Source organism: Balaenoptera acutorostrata, chromosome 5 (assembly GCF_949987535.1).
Source record: "Balaenoptera acutorostrata chromosome 5, mBalAcu1.1, whole genome shotgun sequence".
In the NCBI taxonomy this organism is placed as follows: domain Eukaryota; kingdom Metazoa; phylum Chordata; class Mammalia; order Artiodactyla; family Balaenopteridae; genus Balaenoptera; species Balaenoptera acutorostrata.
Genome location: NC_080068.1, coordinates 18974792 through 18990710, shown reverse-complemented (window position 1 = coordinate 18990710; position 15919 = coordinate 18974792). Strand labels below are relative to the sequence as shown.

Here is a 15919-nt window from a genome sequence, read left to right as displayed (position 1 = left end):
CCACTATGGAGAACAGTATGGAGGTTCCTTTAAAAACTAGAAATTGAACTACCATATGACTTAGTCAATCCCACTACTGGGCATATACCCTGAGAAAACCATAATTCAAAAAGAGTCATGTACCACAATGTTCATTGCAGCTCTATTTACAATAGCCAGGACATGGAAGGAACCTACGTGTCCATCAACAGATGACTGGATAAAGAAGATGTGGCACATATATACAATGGAATATTACTCAGCCATAAAAAGAAATGAAATTGAGTTATTTGTAGTGAGCTGGATGGACCTAGAGTCGGTCATACAGAGTGATGTAAGTCAGAGAACACATACTGTATGCTAACACACATATATGGAATCTAAACAAAAAAGTGGTTCTGATGAACCTAGGGGCAGGACAGGAATAAAGATGCAGACGTAGAGAATGGACTTGAGGACACGGGAAGGGGGAAGGGTAAGCTGGGACAAAGTGAGAGAGTGGCATGGACATATACACACTACCAAATGTAAAATAGATAGCTAGTGGGAAGCAGCCGCATAGCACAGGGAGATCAGCTTGGTGCTTTGTGACCACCTAGAGGGGTGGGATAGGGACGGTGGGAGGGAGACGCAGAGGGAGGGGATATGGGGATATATGTATATGTATAGCTGATTCACTTTGTTATACAGCAGAAACTAACACACCATTGTAAAGCAATTATACTCCAATAAAGATGTTAAAAAAAAAATAAGTGGCCTATAAAGTGGCCTATACATTTTATCCTTAAGCTGAGTGGATTCAGGCTTTCTGTTAGTGTGATAAGTATCACCTGTGCCTTTCGCTCCTGGTGGAGAAACCTGGTGGTGATGGTGGTGAGGGTGGAGGCTTCTCATGTGGAGCTGGGAGCTCCCTGCCAAGCGAGAGGGTCCCGCCGGCTGACAAGGACTGCTCAGAGGCCTTGGGACCTTGCAGACTGAGCTAAGAAACCTCAGAGTAGTGTCTGCAGTCCAGCTGGTCTCCACTGAGCCCAGGGAGACCAAAAGACCTGCCAGTGCTGAACCTCTGTTATTGTCCCCTTGAAGCCAAGCAAGTCATTTGTTCACTTTTATGTTAATAAATGAACTCGATCACTCATGTTCAAAATAATGAACCCCATTTAAAAAGTAATTGTCTCCAGTTACCTTTGATTCTTTTTTTAAAAAGTTTATTTATTTATTTTTGGCTGCGTTGGGTCTTCGTTGCTGCACGCGGGCTTTCTCTAGTTGCGGCAAGCGGGGGCTACTCTTCGTTGCGGTGCGCGGGCTTCTCATTGCGGTGGCTTCTCTTGTTGCGGAGCAGGGGCTCTAGACTCACGGACTTCAGTAGCTGTGGCTCGCGGGCTCTAGAGCACAGGCTCAGTAGTTGTGGTGCACGGGCTTAGTTGCTCCGCGGCATGTGGGATCTTCTGGGACTAGGTCTCGAACCCGTGTCCCCTGCATTGGCAGGTGGATTCTTAACCGTTGCTCCGCCAGGGAAACCCCTACCTTTGATTCTTGAATCCGGTATGTTTGTTATCAAAATGAAGAGGCTGCCAACCAAATTCTTTTCAGTTTCTTAATACAGTTACTTTACTTTCTTTTAATTATGTATGTGAAGTGTTAGCTAGTTTAAATGCACAGATGAAGAGAGATCATTTTTATATGGAATGTTATTTTATTGCATACCTCTGTAAGTAGTTTTAGGAAATAAAGGCCAAGTATTCACATATAAACGTTTCTTCACCATTCTGAATGCATTCTCACTTAAAATTTAAAATTTTGCCGGGTGGATTTAGGAAGGGGCTAACGAAAGACTTGGAGTAGAACTGTACCGCCACATAGAGATGCACCACTGCTGTCTCCTATAGCAGCCTAGTTCTGTTCTGTCATTCGAGTTTTGAGCCCTATGACCCAAGGAGAACCTATATCCTTATAGCCAGGCAGAATTACCAGCCACTAGTATGTCCCTTTTCCCTTCCCATGTGAGCTGACAACCTCCAGGAAAACCTGGAGGACCTATTTATCACCCCCATACCCCCTTCCCCTAGCAGAAGCCCGTATGTTTTCCGTAATAGGATTTTGCATAATGAAGGGTAGTGGGACTTGGCATCATAAGGTCTGGGTTTGAATGTCACTTCTGTTACCTTCTAGCTATGTTACCCTGACTCATCTTAAGCTTTTTGAGTCTCAGTTAATCCTCACAGGCAAAGTGAGTATGTTGGAAAACAGTTCTCCATAAATCTCTCATGTTTCTGTATATCTTGCAAGCTGAGGTACTGACTGCCTTTGTTCTGGACCACCTTTTCAAGGATATTTGTAGAGTGAAAAGCCTTGGAAGATAGACACACGTGAAAAAAAATATTTGGGCTCCCTAATTTCAAGGGTCCTCTCTTGCAGTGCAGTTCCCGGTGTGCTCCCTCTGCGTGGTCCTGTGGGAATTGTTGCTCGGGGAACTGGTGCAGGTGCTGATACTATGGCTACTGTATTGCTGTGAGTAATAAACCAGTCTTTGCCTTTGACCCAGGAATTGCACGAGTCCTGCCAGCATCTGTGAAACGGTGGTAGGCTGACTTGTTAGCTTACTAGTAGGTTGAAATCTCGGACCCTGAATATTACTGTCAGCAGTAATACCTGCTCAGTCTTAACTCAGTCAGTGTGTTCTCTCATCCTCCTCTCCACCACATGTCCCTTCCTTGGTTCAGGCCATCAGCATTTTTCACTTGCAGGATTGCAGTACTCCCTTCCTTCCCCAACACTCCAGTCTCCTGCGGGGAGAGTTCTCCAGTGGTAAATCTGATTGTGTCACATTGCCTGCTTTAAATTCTTAAATGGCTCTTAATTTGGTCAGGATTAAAGCTAAACTCCATTATAGGGACCTTGCCTATTTCTCACCTCTCATCCACAGTCTGTTCCCCAGCCATACTTGTATGGAGCAAAGGGATAGGCATATATGATGTCCGTTATAAAATTCGGGTTCCCTAAGTTCAGGGGTCCTCTGCTGTGATGCAGTCTGTGGTGTATGCAGGTGTCACTGGGTTCTCTCCCCGTCACCCTGTGGGAATAGGGGCTTGGGAGCTGGCCCCAGGTTGTGAGCTTATTTATGTTTTCTGACTGTAACTTTGCACTTACCTCTGCTTTCAGTGATGTGTCCACCATTTCTGTCTACCTTCTACCAAAGGTGTGGTATCTACCATTAAAAGTTGTAAAAAGCAAAGAGGACGTGAGTGCAAAGCACTTATCTCGGGGCCTGGGTAGCTGCTGCTAGTGTTGCTGTAATTGTTCTTACAAGAGCTGGTTCTAGAATTACAACCTTTGAGAGCTCTTCGCCAAACTTCCTCTACCCCCGCCCCGCCCCATCATTTAGCTATATTCCATTTAGCTGTTTTGTCTTCAGCATAAATTCCTTATAGCTCTTTTTCAGAAACATTTTCAAAACCATTAAAAATACACCAAAATCTACTATAATACTGAAAAGAAAGAGCTTATATATCTTGCTTCTGGCCAGTTGGATGGCGTATATAGAGGAGGGCTGTGGGATGCTCTTAGCCACAGTTCCAGCCTGGCACTCTGCCTTTCTCAGTTTGAGTGGTTCTGGGCAATCTGTTTTGTTTTGTAGTCTCTTTTTTTCCCTTTTAACGTGCTGTTTTTTACCTCATTGTCTTTGATTCACAGCAAATTGTTTGTTTTTAAAAGGATACATCAAAGGTGGGTTTAAATGGTTAAAATACAAGCTGGCTATTGTGAGTTTTACAAGCTGTCAAATCATGTGGATTGTGTTCTGTCTAGCTAGGTCCACCCTTGGAACCACTTTGAACAGTGGTGAAAAGATGAAGACAGCAGGCAGTAAATCCCTCCCTTGTGTAGGGATTAGGCTGGTGGAATTGCACCTCCATGGGGTGCTTGCCACAGTGGTTGTCTTTGGTGCCAATTCGGTTAGGGGGCCCGTTTCCACTGGTCTTTGAGGTCCTTGTGGGACAGCACCTGAATGGGGTTTCGTTCCAGGTCTTGACAGGGCCTGGCTCTTAGAAGGCATTCCAGAAATTGTTTTGAATGCATGAATGACTCAATAAGAAAATGTGAGAGTGCTTAGTTAGCTGTAAACCATTAGCCCAACGCGAACTAATTTGTTCCCACTTCTCTGATGTGAAAAGATGTACTGGTTCGGGAGTGGGGCCTGACAGTGGAGATTTGGGGTGATGGGAAATGCCTGTTTTACTTGGCTTTCTCTCTGCTGTGCTCCCGTCTTCCTTTTACCCCTCTCCCTGAAAGCTCAGCAAGCCTGGCTATGGAGGAAGGCCTCAGTGCTGTCGTCCTGACTTCTGTGATCCGTTCTAGCTCAGGCCTACAGGACTTTCCAAAGATTGGGCATCTTTTGTCTCTTCTCCCACTCCTCCCAGTTGGGTTTATAACCCCTTTAGTCCCTTACTTCTCTCCACCTCTGTTCCGACCTCCACCTGCAGAGGCTCTGATGCCATTTTGCGTGTCCCTTCCAGAACCACAGAGCCCTCCTTTGTGTTCTAGGGCCTTTCTGTTTCGCGGTGAGTTAGGGTATGTCTAGTAAGATAAGAGAGTGGTGACTATATATTTTTAAAAATTCAAATTGGGACAAAGCATCCACACAGATTTTTTTCCCCTCCTGTCTGTGGACTGCTTTTATAACAAACACATTATAATCACATACAGATTAAACCGCATTTAATGAATTGGTATTATTGCAAAGAATACAGTTACTCAAAAAAGGAAAAAAAAAAGTGCACATATGTATGTGTCAGTTGACAGTATTTGACTGTTTGAAGTCTGGGTCACAGCACTCTCAGATAGGGAAACTTTATGTACTGTAATCCAGAATTTGGTCCCAGACAGTTTTCCTTTGTTGGCTCATGTAGGGCCCTTGTGAAAAATCTTGATAGTCAAGTGCATATTTGCCTGCTTGTGCTTTCAAGGTAACTGAAAAAAGTTAGAGCTTTGCAAACTAGAGGGTATGACATGAATATAAGTTGTAAGTAATTTTTACTGTGATCATTTTTAGTTATGTGCATGGGAATTCTTGACATACAGGAGAGGCTAGGCACTGTTCTATTTTCTATTTGTGATATATTTCATGAAAAGCTAATCTTTAGGGGTAGTGGTACAGGGCGGTATAACCGCTGTAACCAAAATGATTCCTTTCCATTTATTTATCATATCCTCTCAAAGGGTGACTACCAGTCATTTTTAATTCTGTTCATCGAAGTGATGAACATCGAAATAAATGGGGACCAGATGTGATTTCACAGATTTTCAATCCTAGAAAGGATCTGCAATTTGAACACCATCTCTAAAGATGAAAGGCAAACTTCCCGTGTCACTCAGAACTCTTAATAACTTCATTTTCAATTGTATTATTGGGTGACATAACTGAAGAGGTCATGACAAACTGAGAATATTGAGTTGTTGAGATCTGTCTTGTTTAGATTTGTTGAAAGATTCATTGATTTGTGGGAGAGAGAAAACTGTGGTAGGGTAGCTTTAGCATTTGCATTTCATTTTAACATTATGTTGCTCAGGGTTTTTGAGGCTGTGTGAACAAGGTTACAAGGCAAGCCTAGGCAGTTTAGGGTTGTGTAAGGAACTGGCTTTGCTGTCTTACGTTCAGGCGCATTTTTTTTCTGGCTGAGCCAGAATCTTGGCAACCTTCTCCCCCATCACCAGCATCGTTGGACGTTACATCTCAATTTTTTTCACATCTGCCCTCATTAATCCATCTGTACAACCATTGTCCTGGTCTGAGCCTTCATCCTCCCGACTGCCCTGGCCTCCTGCTGTCTCTTACCTTCCTGCGGTCCACTTTGCCCTGAGCCAGAGTGGTCCAGTCCCAGGTCTGATCATGACACTCCAGACTTTGAGTGATCTCCCAGCTTCCCACTGCCCTTGGTCTCACCTGAAATCCTCCCTGTCATCTTTTCCTTCTCCAGTGCCCTCCTTGCGGCCTTATCCCCTCCTTCCTCCTCTCCCACTCCAGCCCTCTGGCCTTTCTTGTCTCCCTGGTATTCCTTCCTACTTCAGAGCCTTTGCATATGCTCTTCCCAGAGCACATGGGATTGCGCCCCGCCCCCCCAAATTGGGTTAAGCCTTGAAATATTCTCTCATAACATCCAGGACTTTTCCTTCCCAGCACCCATCATAATTAGGTTAGATCATCATTACTTATTTGGGTGATTATTTGTTTGTATACTGCACTAGTCAGTCAGCTTTGAGAGGGGAGGGCTACCCATTTAATGCGACTTTGATGGTAACCTCAGCACCCAGGGTTGCGTCTTTAAAGTGCTCACTGGGTCTTGGTTTTCTGCAACAGTTTTGGTTTATACCTGTAGTCCCCAGGTAATGATTAATAGTGTCCCCTTTGACTTTGAAAATTATTCATTTTGGATGACAGCATACATAGTGATCCTACTGGAAGCCCAAGGATGTTAAGTCACTCCAGGAAAGGGTTCCACTGTCAGGCTCCTAGAGCAGGAGACCCTCGCGCAGTGTGTGGGCAGGAGGGAGCTGTTGCTGAGTTCTGATTCTGGCTGAAGATAATTTATGTTTTTGAAACCCGGGCAGCATATACAGATGTGCATGTTTGTTGTGGTTGTTTTTTTTTTTTAACATTTTGAAGAAGTGAGAACATTCCCTGTTCACCTGGGATTTTAGAACATGATAGCAGAGGCATCAAGGCTGTTAAAGAAATGGAAAATAAACACAGGGTAGCGACAGGTAGGTGCTTCCTCCTGTCAGAGGCTGACAAACTTTTGATTGGAAGGGGTTGAGGATGCTTTTACCTTTTGTTTGGCCATCAAGCGAAGTCCTTGCTGCCCTCAGGTTAGGGTGAGCTGGTCTCTAGTGGGCAGTGTGTCTGGGGGGACCTGGTGGGAAGCACAGAGATTGTCTGTACTCCAGTTTCCCTCCCCATCTGTAGACTCAGCAGGTGACGTGGACAGTGCCAAGCGATCTTGTTAAATTAAAAAAACAAAAACCTAAAAGGCAACATGAGGGAGGCCCTGGTTTGTTGTATGGTCTGTTATGGGCCAGGCCCCCGGAGACTCAGTATCCTTCTGTCTGACTTGGAGCTGCCACATGCCTGCCTCAGGGAAGGCTCTGAAGACTAGAGCAAGAACATGCTTTGCAAGACACTTTCAGATTGCTGGGTCCCTTTAGGGGAAAAGGGCTTTATGTGACACTAGACTGAAGAAAATTTTTATCATAGCCCGAGGTCTCAAAACAAAACAGCTAGGAGCCCCTCTCAGGCCTGGCTTCTGCACAGTAGACAGGCTGAACCTTGCAGCGGTGGCTTCCTTCATGCTGGCCCCACAGGGCCGGGCAGCCCCTGAAGACCCTCAGAGGCCCAGGCAGGCAGAGGTGCCAGAGAACAAGACAGACAACAGAACCACAGAGGAGAGCGCAGGTGGGGTCCTTAAGGGATGCAGGCACAGCCAGCCAGAGCCAGGGGTGGGAAATGCGTGTTAAGGTCCCAGGCTTCTGGGATATTCAGGTGGACCTAACCAGAGTCCGCCATGGGCTCCGTGAAATTGAACACAGCCTGCCTTGCTTTTCTGCTGTCTTTCATTGGAAGGTTGTGTGCAAGGGGTCTCTCTTTGCTTGCCCAGTCAGCTTAGGCCTGACCATCAGAATGTGGGAGATGTGAGGCCTTGTGGAGATTTTGCCGGTTGAATGATTTCAGCAAAGCACTTGCAAGGTTTCTCTACTAGTTACCTATCTACAACAGGCGGAATTTGGATTGGCTGGAAAGAAAGGTGAAATAAGGTAATCGGAATTATAGGATTTATTTTTCTTCTTTTAAAGTTCTGGCATCCTGTGTTCTCTGCCTACCAGAAATATTCCAGCAGAACCGTGATAATGCCTTTCATGTGCTAAGCCTTCCAGATGGCAGTTGCTCACCAGTAAGCAAGTGAGGGAGTGGAGCATTGGAGATTTATGAGTGAGTTGATTCCCTTCCTCGGTGTGACCCAGTGAACTCTCACTCGCTCTTTGTATGGTGTCCTGAAGTCCTCAGCCCTGCAGGGTCTTTGAAAACCACTACCCCTCATTTTAAGGGGAGGGTTCACGTTCTTCACGTTACTGGTGATGAATGGCCGTCTCGAGAGAGCGCTTACGGCGCTTTCTCAGACAGCTTTTTGGAGGCTAAGGGGACTCTAAGGTCCTTGAGGACAGAGGTTCTCCCTTCACTGCGCAGCGCCAACGTGCAGGGGAGCTTGGCGCTGGAACCCGTGGGCCCCACCCCAGTGTCTCCCCGTGTGTGTAGGACCCTTCCCTGGCTGAGGCGTCCTCCCCGTCACTCTCTCACTCCAGGGATGTTCGCTGAGCCTGCACACCTGGGGCCGCAGTACCAGGTGGTTTCACGTCATTCTTGGAGCTCTCGGTCCAGTGGAGGAAAGACGTGTAAATCAATACACATCAAGGGAAGCGGTGTGTAAGCCCGAGGGAGGAGTGGTCAGGGAGTGCTCCCAGGAGGTGGTGTTGCTGTGTGTTTTGAGAAGGGTTAGGGCATTGCGGAGCAGAACAACGCTTGCTGTATTTTTTTCCAAAAATAGCAAACACCCCCAGACCCCCACTGAGCCGCCCCAGCTTGCTAGGATGCAGCTTGAGGAACGCGTGTTACACTTTGCTGTGTGTAGCCTGGTGGATGGGGACGTCTGCAGTGCTGTTACTCTGGGAGCCTCCTGCTTTGTGTGGATCCGGTTCCCATTCACTTTGAGGGCACTTGCAGCATCCGCTGGGTGCACCTCTCTGAGAACGCTTACAGCGGATACTCAGAGGTTACAACTTGGTCTCTGTTAGTTTTGTTCCCCAACTAGATTTTAGATTCAGAGCGGGGACCACGCCATCAACATTAAGCACAAATGCATCAGTGCATACGGGAAGCATTGAGGGAATGCTAATTGAGTATTTTTCATACATCATTATTACCTGGCTCTGTAAGTATGACAGAACAGTTCGGCATTGACTCTTAAGTATAAGCAGTGTTTTTTTTTGTTTTTTTGGGTTTTTTTTGTTGTTGTTAAGGATAGCACAAGTTTGTGATCAGCAGCATATCACCAGTTTGATGTTCATTCATGGTCATTCATTTACTTTTTAATTCATTCATTCACTTACAGGCTCTACCTTTGAATAATACTTGTCTTTTCCTGCATTGAGGCTTTTTTTTTTTTTTTGAATGTTACGTTTTTACTGCATTGGGGATTTTATTCTTCAAACTTGATAATTGTTTCAGTAAATCTCTATCTCTTGCATACTGGCTTAGACCTAATTCTTTTCTATTAAGTACTTTTGGGAGTGGTTTACCATAAACCATTTGAGATATCAGTACTTTTATTAATGACTTTTGAGATTTGGCAGCAACTTAAATTGATAAAAATGGAATGTGCTTTGGGTAGAAAACTGTATCAGACAGTGTTTCACTCTGCAAACCAGGGCAGAGATGAGGATGCTTCCGGCAAGAGAACATAACTTATCAGTGATTTAGGTCATTGTGTCAGGTAATACAAGGCCGGGCAATAATGATTGTTTCTTTTTAATTCTTACATGGCGCTTACGACGTGGTAGGCACTGTTCTGAAGTGCTGCTTGTGTATTAACTCATTTAATCTTCCCAGTGACCCCATGCGGTGTCTGTGCTGTTCTTCACATTGTACTGATGAGGGCACTGGGGCACAGAAAGTGCGTGACTTGTCCGTGGGCATGGTTGTGTGCCCACAGACAATCCCTCTGGGACTAAAGACGTTCTGATTTCATATAGTATGCAACTGGAAAGTTGGGAAATATTCAGAAAGAAATTAAAATAGTCATTCTTGGGACGTCCTTGGTGGCGCAGTGGTTAAGAATCCGCCTGCCAATGCTGGGGACACGGGTTTGAGCCCTGGTCCGGGAAGATCCCACATGCCACGGAGCAACTAAGCCCGTGTGCCACAACTCCTGAGCCTGTGCTCTAGAGCCCACGAGCCACAACTACTGAAGCCCGAGTGCCTAGAGCCCCTGCTCCACAACAAGAGAAGCCACCGTAGTGAGAAGCCCACACACTGCAATGAAGAGTAGCCCCTGCTCGCCGCAACTAGAGAAAAGCCCGCGCACAGCAACAAAGACCCAACGCAGCCAAAAATAAATAAATAAATTTATAGTAAATAAATAATCATTCTTTTGACAGTTTAGGACAATTATGTTTGTTGAATTGTTTCCATTACAGTATGTATGTGTTTATGATGGTTATTATTTTTTCTTTTCTAAATTGTGGTAAGATATACATAACTATGACGGTTAGTTTTGAACTCATGTAGAGGGCTTCTAAAACAAACAACTTCACGTTTTGATAAGCTAAGAGACTTTCAAAGCATTCCTGTTTCCACAGCAAAGTGGTTTCAAATGATAAACTTTGCCTCTGCCAGTGATGCTTGTGAGAATGCCTTTGGAAGAATGTGAGTGTAATTTATTATACATAATGTTATTAACGTATGCTTTCTCTCTGAAGTCTTATTAGAGCAGAATGTGTAAGATACGGTTCAGTTTTGGTATCCTCTGAAGTGGGGTGTTTTGTCGTCACTGTCGTTGTTCTGGATTATTTCAAAGCTGGGGTTGCAGATTCCTCTGCTTTGAGGGACCAGGCAAAAGACAAGCCATTGAGGGTCAGAGGTGGGAGTGTGGTAAAGGGTCAACCATGCTTCTGCCCAGTGTGGGTGGAGCTGCTTTCCTCCAGCTGTTGGTTGACCAGAGAATATGAGCCGGTGTTGCCAGATCTAACCATTTCCCAGGACCAGTTGAAACTTCATGCTTTTTAAGTAAGCAATTTCTCAACGTTACTGCTTTGGAAGAAAATTTAAATCAAAACCAACCAATCCCAGAGAGCATGGTGGACTCCACATACAGAGGAGAGTTGGGAACTTGGAAGGGGCTCTGCATGTCTCCGTAGACCCCTGCTGTGGTACTGAACTTCTGCTTTCACTTGCCTGTTGATGTTTTGGTTGTACAGTGCGTAGCTGCATCCCTGAGAAGTTGTATGTAAACTAATTTCATTTCTTTTCTGTATTTTAAAATAGACTTGTACCTTATTATGGAAGATCAGGGAACTTCTGGTGAGTCCTTTGTATAGTCAGTGTATTTCTTTTGTATGTTTGTACTAATGTGTTTAAAATGGGGAACGCTGTTAGCTATCATACACTGCTTGAGTTAAGGAAGTCATTAGTTAGGTATGCTTTGGGTTACTCAGAAATTCTTGTGGCTGTGGTGTTTGCTGTAATGATATTTGACCTGTCACGGGAGCTGTAGCCGCTTGGAAGAGCGTTCGGTCCTTAATACTGGTATCTGAATTCTAGGCATGTTGCCTGTAACTTCCAGTTTCAAAAAAAAAAAAAAATCTATGTCAATCTGTTTCTTTATATCCCAGTGCTATTCCCGCTCGCCCCCCCTTCCCCGTTTTATATTTAATCATTCTCTTTGGCTCACAACAGCAGTCCAGTCCAAAGATTTACTTTTTCTATTTCCAACCCCATCATTATTTTTATGTAAAAAGTATGTTTTGAGTTACAGCAATTCATGGGGATCAAGCCTCTGCTCTGTAGGGAGAAGAGAGATGTCATTTACTACAGAGTTTATACAGACAGATGTCCTGCTGCATGCTGTGTTTCCACTGTAATCCAGGGGGTTTATCTGTGTTACATTAAAGAAAAATGACCATATTTGGCCTGACTCTAAGCCAAGATGATATAGGCCCAAAGTTTTTCTTGGAGGAATGGGGGAGCAAGGGGAATAGAAACATTTGGAAGAAGTAGTCCTTTTTCCTCGTATTTTATTCATTGGGCATTTAATTCACAGATTATTTAGTGCATTACACTTACTCATATAATTCTGGTTCCTTTTGTGTTTTCCTAGCCTCCCTCTCCCACCATTTTTCTTCTTTTGAAACAATTTCAAACTTATAGGAAAGTTGCAAGAATACTAAAAAAGAACTGCTATATATACCTTTAACGATGGACTCCAGGTTTCTCTAGTTTTCCCAATAATGTCCTTAGAGCGAAAGGATCCAGTTCAGAATCGAGCACCACACCCAGCTGTCACGTCTTTCTAGTCTCCTTCAGTCTCGAAGAGTTCCTTGTTCTTTCCTTGTCTTTCATGACATTGACGTTTTTTTCTTTTTAAATTTTTTATTTACTTATTGTATTTATTTTTGGATGCGTTGGGTCTTTGTTGCTGTGCGCAGACTTTGCTCTAGTTGCAGTGAGCTGAGGCTACTCTTCGTTGCGGTGTGCGGGCTTCTCATTGCGGTGGCTTCCCTTGTTGCGGAGCATGGGCTCTAGGCACGTGGGCTTCAGTAGTTGTGGCATGCGGGCTCAGTAGTTGTGGCCCACGGGCTTAGTTGCTCCATGGCACGTGGGATCTTCCCAGACCAGGGCTTGAACCCATGTCCCCTGCATTGGCAGGTGGATTCTTAACCACTGCGCCACTAGGGAAGTCCGACGTTGACGTTTTTGAAGATTGCAGGCCAGTTGCCATGTAGAATATCCTTCCTTTTCTTAGAGGGTGTTCTCCGTTCTTCCTTCAAAACCCAGCTTGTGTTACCTTCTGTGAGAGGAGGTGGGCTGTTGCCATGAGGAATTGGTTGCCTCTCTTCTAGATTCCTACAACACTCCATTGATACCTTTATTCGAGCATTTATGATATTCATTCATTCTTTCAATGAGTACTTTTTGACTTCTGCCAAATGGGTTACATTTAAGAACAAAAGAGATTGAAAAAAAAATCCCTGCTTCTTTTGAAGCTTACATTTTAGTGAGGGTAACAGACAACTAATAAAGATACAGAAGTATTGTAAATTGGTAAGTGTTTCAGTTACTGGTAAGTGCTAAAGAGGATACAATCAGGAAAGAGTGTACGTGTGGCCATGGGGGGAGTGGTCCTTGATAGGGTGGCCAGGTGATGCTGGAACAAGACTCCGCAGGAAGTGAGGTGACAGGCCGTGCAGGTACCTGCAGGAGAGCAGTCTGGGCAGAGGGAACCTGCAGGGCACAAAGGCTTCGCCTCAGGTGGCCAGGTGTGAGAGGAAGCAGGTCGGTGACTGGCCGAGGGGAGGGGAGCGTGGTAGGAAAGGGGTCAGAAAGACAAAGCGGGAGGTCATTCAGAGCTGTGGCCATGAAGGGGATGAGAAGCGCTTGGGGAGTTTTGAGCAGAGAAGCGACACGACCTGACCTTTAAAAAGGAGCCCTCTGTTTATAGAGAATAGCAGGTGTGTGGGGATGGGGAGGAGGGTAGAACCAGGGAGAGCAGTTAAGGGGCTGAGATAAGCGCTGTGCATCGTTGCTTGAATCCTGTCAATGTGCCTTAGAGGACCGTGGTTCTCGAACTCCAGGATACCTAAGACTTGTGTGCGCCGTTTGTGAGCGGCACGGAATTCTTCGCCGGGAATAGAACTCATTAGGCCTCACCTGTGTTAACAGCAGCCTCCAGGTGATTGTCATGTGGATGGTCCTCGAACCACAGGTTGATAAATAGAGTAACAAGTGATTTTGGATTGAGTGAATAATTGGTTTATGGAATATCCTTTAGAGACGCTTAGATATGAAGTGTTCCCACTCTTACTGATTTATTTCTTATAAACATACTACTCCAAAAAATTATATGTGGTAGTATAAGTCTCCTCTTATGACTTATCTGGTATGTAAAGATCTAACTAGGCAAGGCTATTTTTTTCTTTTAAGAGAAGATGTGGGGCTTCCCTGGTGGCGCAGTGGTTGAGAATCTGCCTGCTAATGCAGGGGACACGGGTTCGAGCCCTGGTCTGGGAAGATCCCACATGCCACGGAGCAGCTGGGCCCGTGAGCCACAATTGCTGAGCCTGCGCGTCTGGAGCCTGTGCCCCGCGACGGGAGGGGCCGCGATAGAGAAAGGCCCGCGCACCGCGATGAAGGGCGGTCCCCGCACCGCGATGAAGAGTGGCCCCCGCTTGCCGCAACTGGAGAAAGCCCTCGCACGAACCGAAGACCCAACACAGCCAAAAATAAATAAATAAATAAATAAATAAGAAAATCCTTTAAAAAAAAAAAAAAAAAAAAAAGAGAAGATGTGTATTGTATGAAATAAACATAATATTCCAACAAGCTATTTTTCTGCCTCCAAACACAGGGTTTCAGAAGGAATGAATAAATTGTGCTAATAGGATTCATTCACAAAGAAGCTATTAAATGTATTCAAGAGGAAATTGCATTCAGGGAGTAGTAGGTTGGATGAAGCCATTAAAGTGTGAATGAGTATTTTTGATACAAATGAGTATTTTAGAGCTGGAGTGGACCAGATCTGGCTTGGCATTTTATCGTACCAGAGGTCCACGGGACGTGTGTCAGAAGGAGCCCTGGAAACAGGGTTGAGTGCAAAGCATTAAGGGATTTTTGTTTCCTCTCCTGGTGAAATAAGTTCAATCTTGTGTGGTTAATCCCAGGTTGAACGTGAAAACAAGTTGTGCCTTGTTTAACTGTAGAATGGCGTGGTCAAGAGCGTGGACTTTGGAGCCGGACTAGCTCTGAATCCTGCTCTGAACTCTCAGTGTGACTCTGGGCAACTCCCAGATCCAGGAGGGAAGTAATAGTACCTGCCTCACAAGCTCATAATGGGCATTAATGTGTTAGTCCTCACAAGGTACGTAGAATGAAATGGTGTCAGGCAGATTGTACACATTCAACAATTATTAACATTTTTCCTCCACCCTCTATTATTATTACTATTATTATTATATTTCAGTGCTTTCAAATCATATTTTGCCTTCTGGAATACCACAGATTTTCAATCACTGTTGTTTGCGGATGAGTGTAGTTTTTGTGTCTAAAAAGATGCTCACCCATGCCTCTGTATATATGAAGAATTTAAAGTCTTCAGTGGAGTGTTTGTCCTTTGTATTGGGGACAACAGTTTTCTGGGTGTAAGTTGCCATCGTTTTTGTAACATTGTTTTTTTTTCCCTCTGTGAAAGAGGGATGCTCATACTTGCTTCAGGGACATGTGGTGAGAATTAATGAATGAGTTAATATTTGTGGCTCTACCCCATTAAGTACTAATTAGCCTTAGTTACTGCCCTCTTATAGTCTAAGTACCAACATCAAACTGATTCTCTGAACTAGGGGCATTGAGAGGCCTTCTCCTTATGTACTGTGGGAAATGGTGTTTTATAACAGGTTGGCTGTTTCATTACTTCCCACATCTAAAACAACATGAAAATTACTCCCCATATCTAAAATGTTTATACCTCCCAACAGCAACAACAAAACTTAAATCATGTAACAACTTCTTGTAGAACTCTTAGTAATAAAATATTACTTTATTAAATAAGTATTAAGTCATTATTTTTTCCTCTGGAAGATCACCGTCTTTCATTTTTGACTTTATTTTCTCATCATCATGCAGCAGTTCTATTTGTACTTAGCAATAACATTCTGAAAATTCCCACAACAGGTCTTTGAAGGCCTAGTGTGGTAGGGGCAGTTGTATTCTGGTTTAAAAAAAAAAAAAAAAAGTTTGTATTTCAATTCTGTGTTACCAGAGGCAAGATTTGGAGTTTCTGCACTTCCGGACCTTTGTCTGTAAAACAGGGATAATGATACCTTTGGAATAACACATGTCAAGTACCAGGCACAAATACCAGCGTACGTGGCTGATTGTGGTTAATACTTGCAGTGATTTTATTACTCTTTCCAATGTGATTCATTTTTCTAATGTAACTGGAACCAATTTCATAGTTTTTATACAAAGCAAAAGAAGATATCTTCTAGGTCCTAATGTCAGTTGGATTTCTGCCTGACATGGACTTATCTTAAATAGCTAGTTTCCAAACTTATCCTGGGAGGATACATCTTCTACCAATCGATAACATTAAATCTTTCAAAGGATGTGAATATAGAGTGAACATGG

At 44.2% G+C, this 15919-nt stretch overlaps 1 protein-coding gene across 5 annotated transcripts in view; it reads left to right on the top strand.

Moving 5' to 3' along the window:
• The window catches only part of TSPAN5 (tetraspanin 5), a 172952-nt gene that overhangs the window by 20251 nt on the left and 136782 nt on the right, over positions 1–15919 (top strand). Inside the window, exon 1 of one of the 5 annotated variants that reach the window (XM_057546980.1) lies at positions 11066–11101. The exons of the other annotated variants lie outside the window; for them this stretch is intronic. The gene's annotated coding sequence lies outside the window, so the exon portion shown is untranslated. Of the gene's footprint in view, positions 1–11065; positions 11102–15919 lie in introns of those variants that run through there. 5 annotated transcript variants of the gene reach the window in all.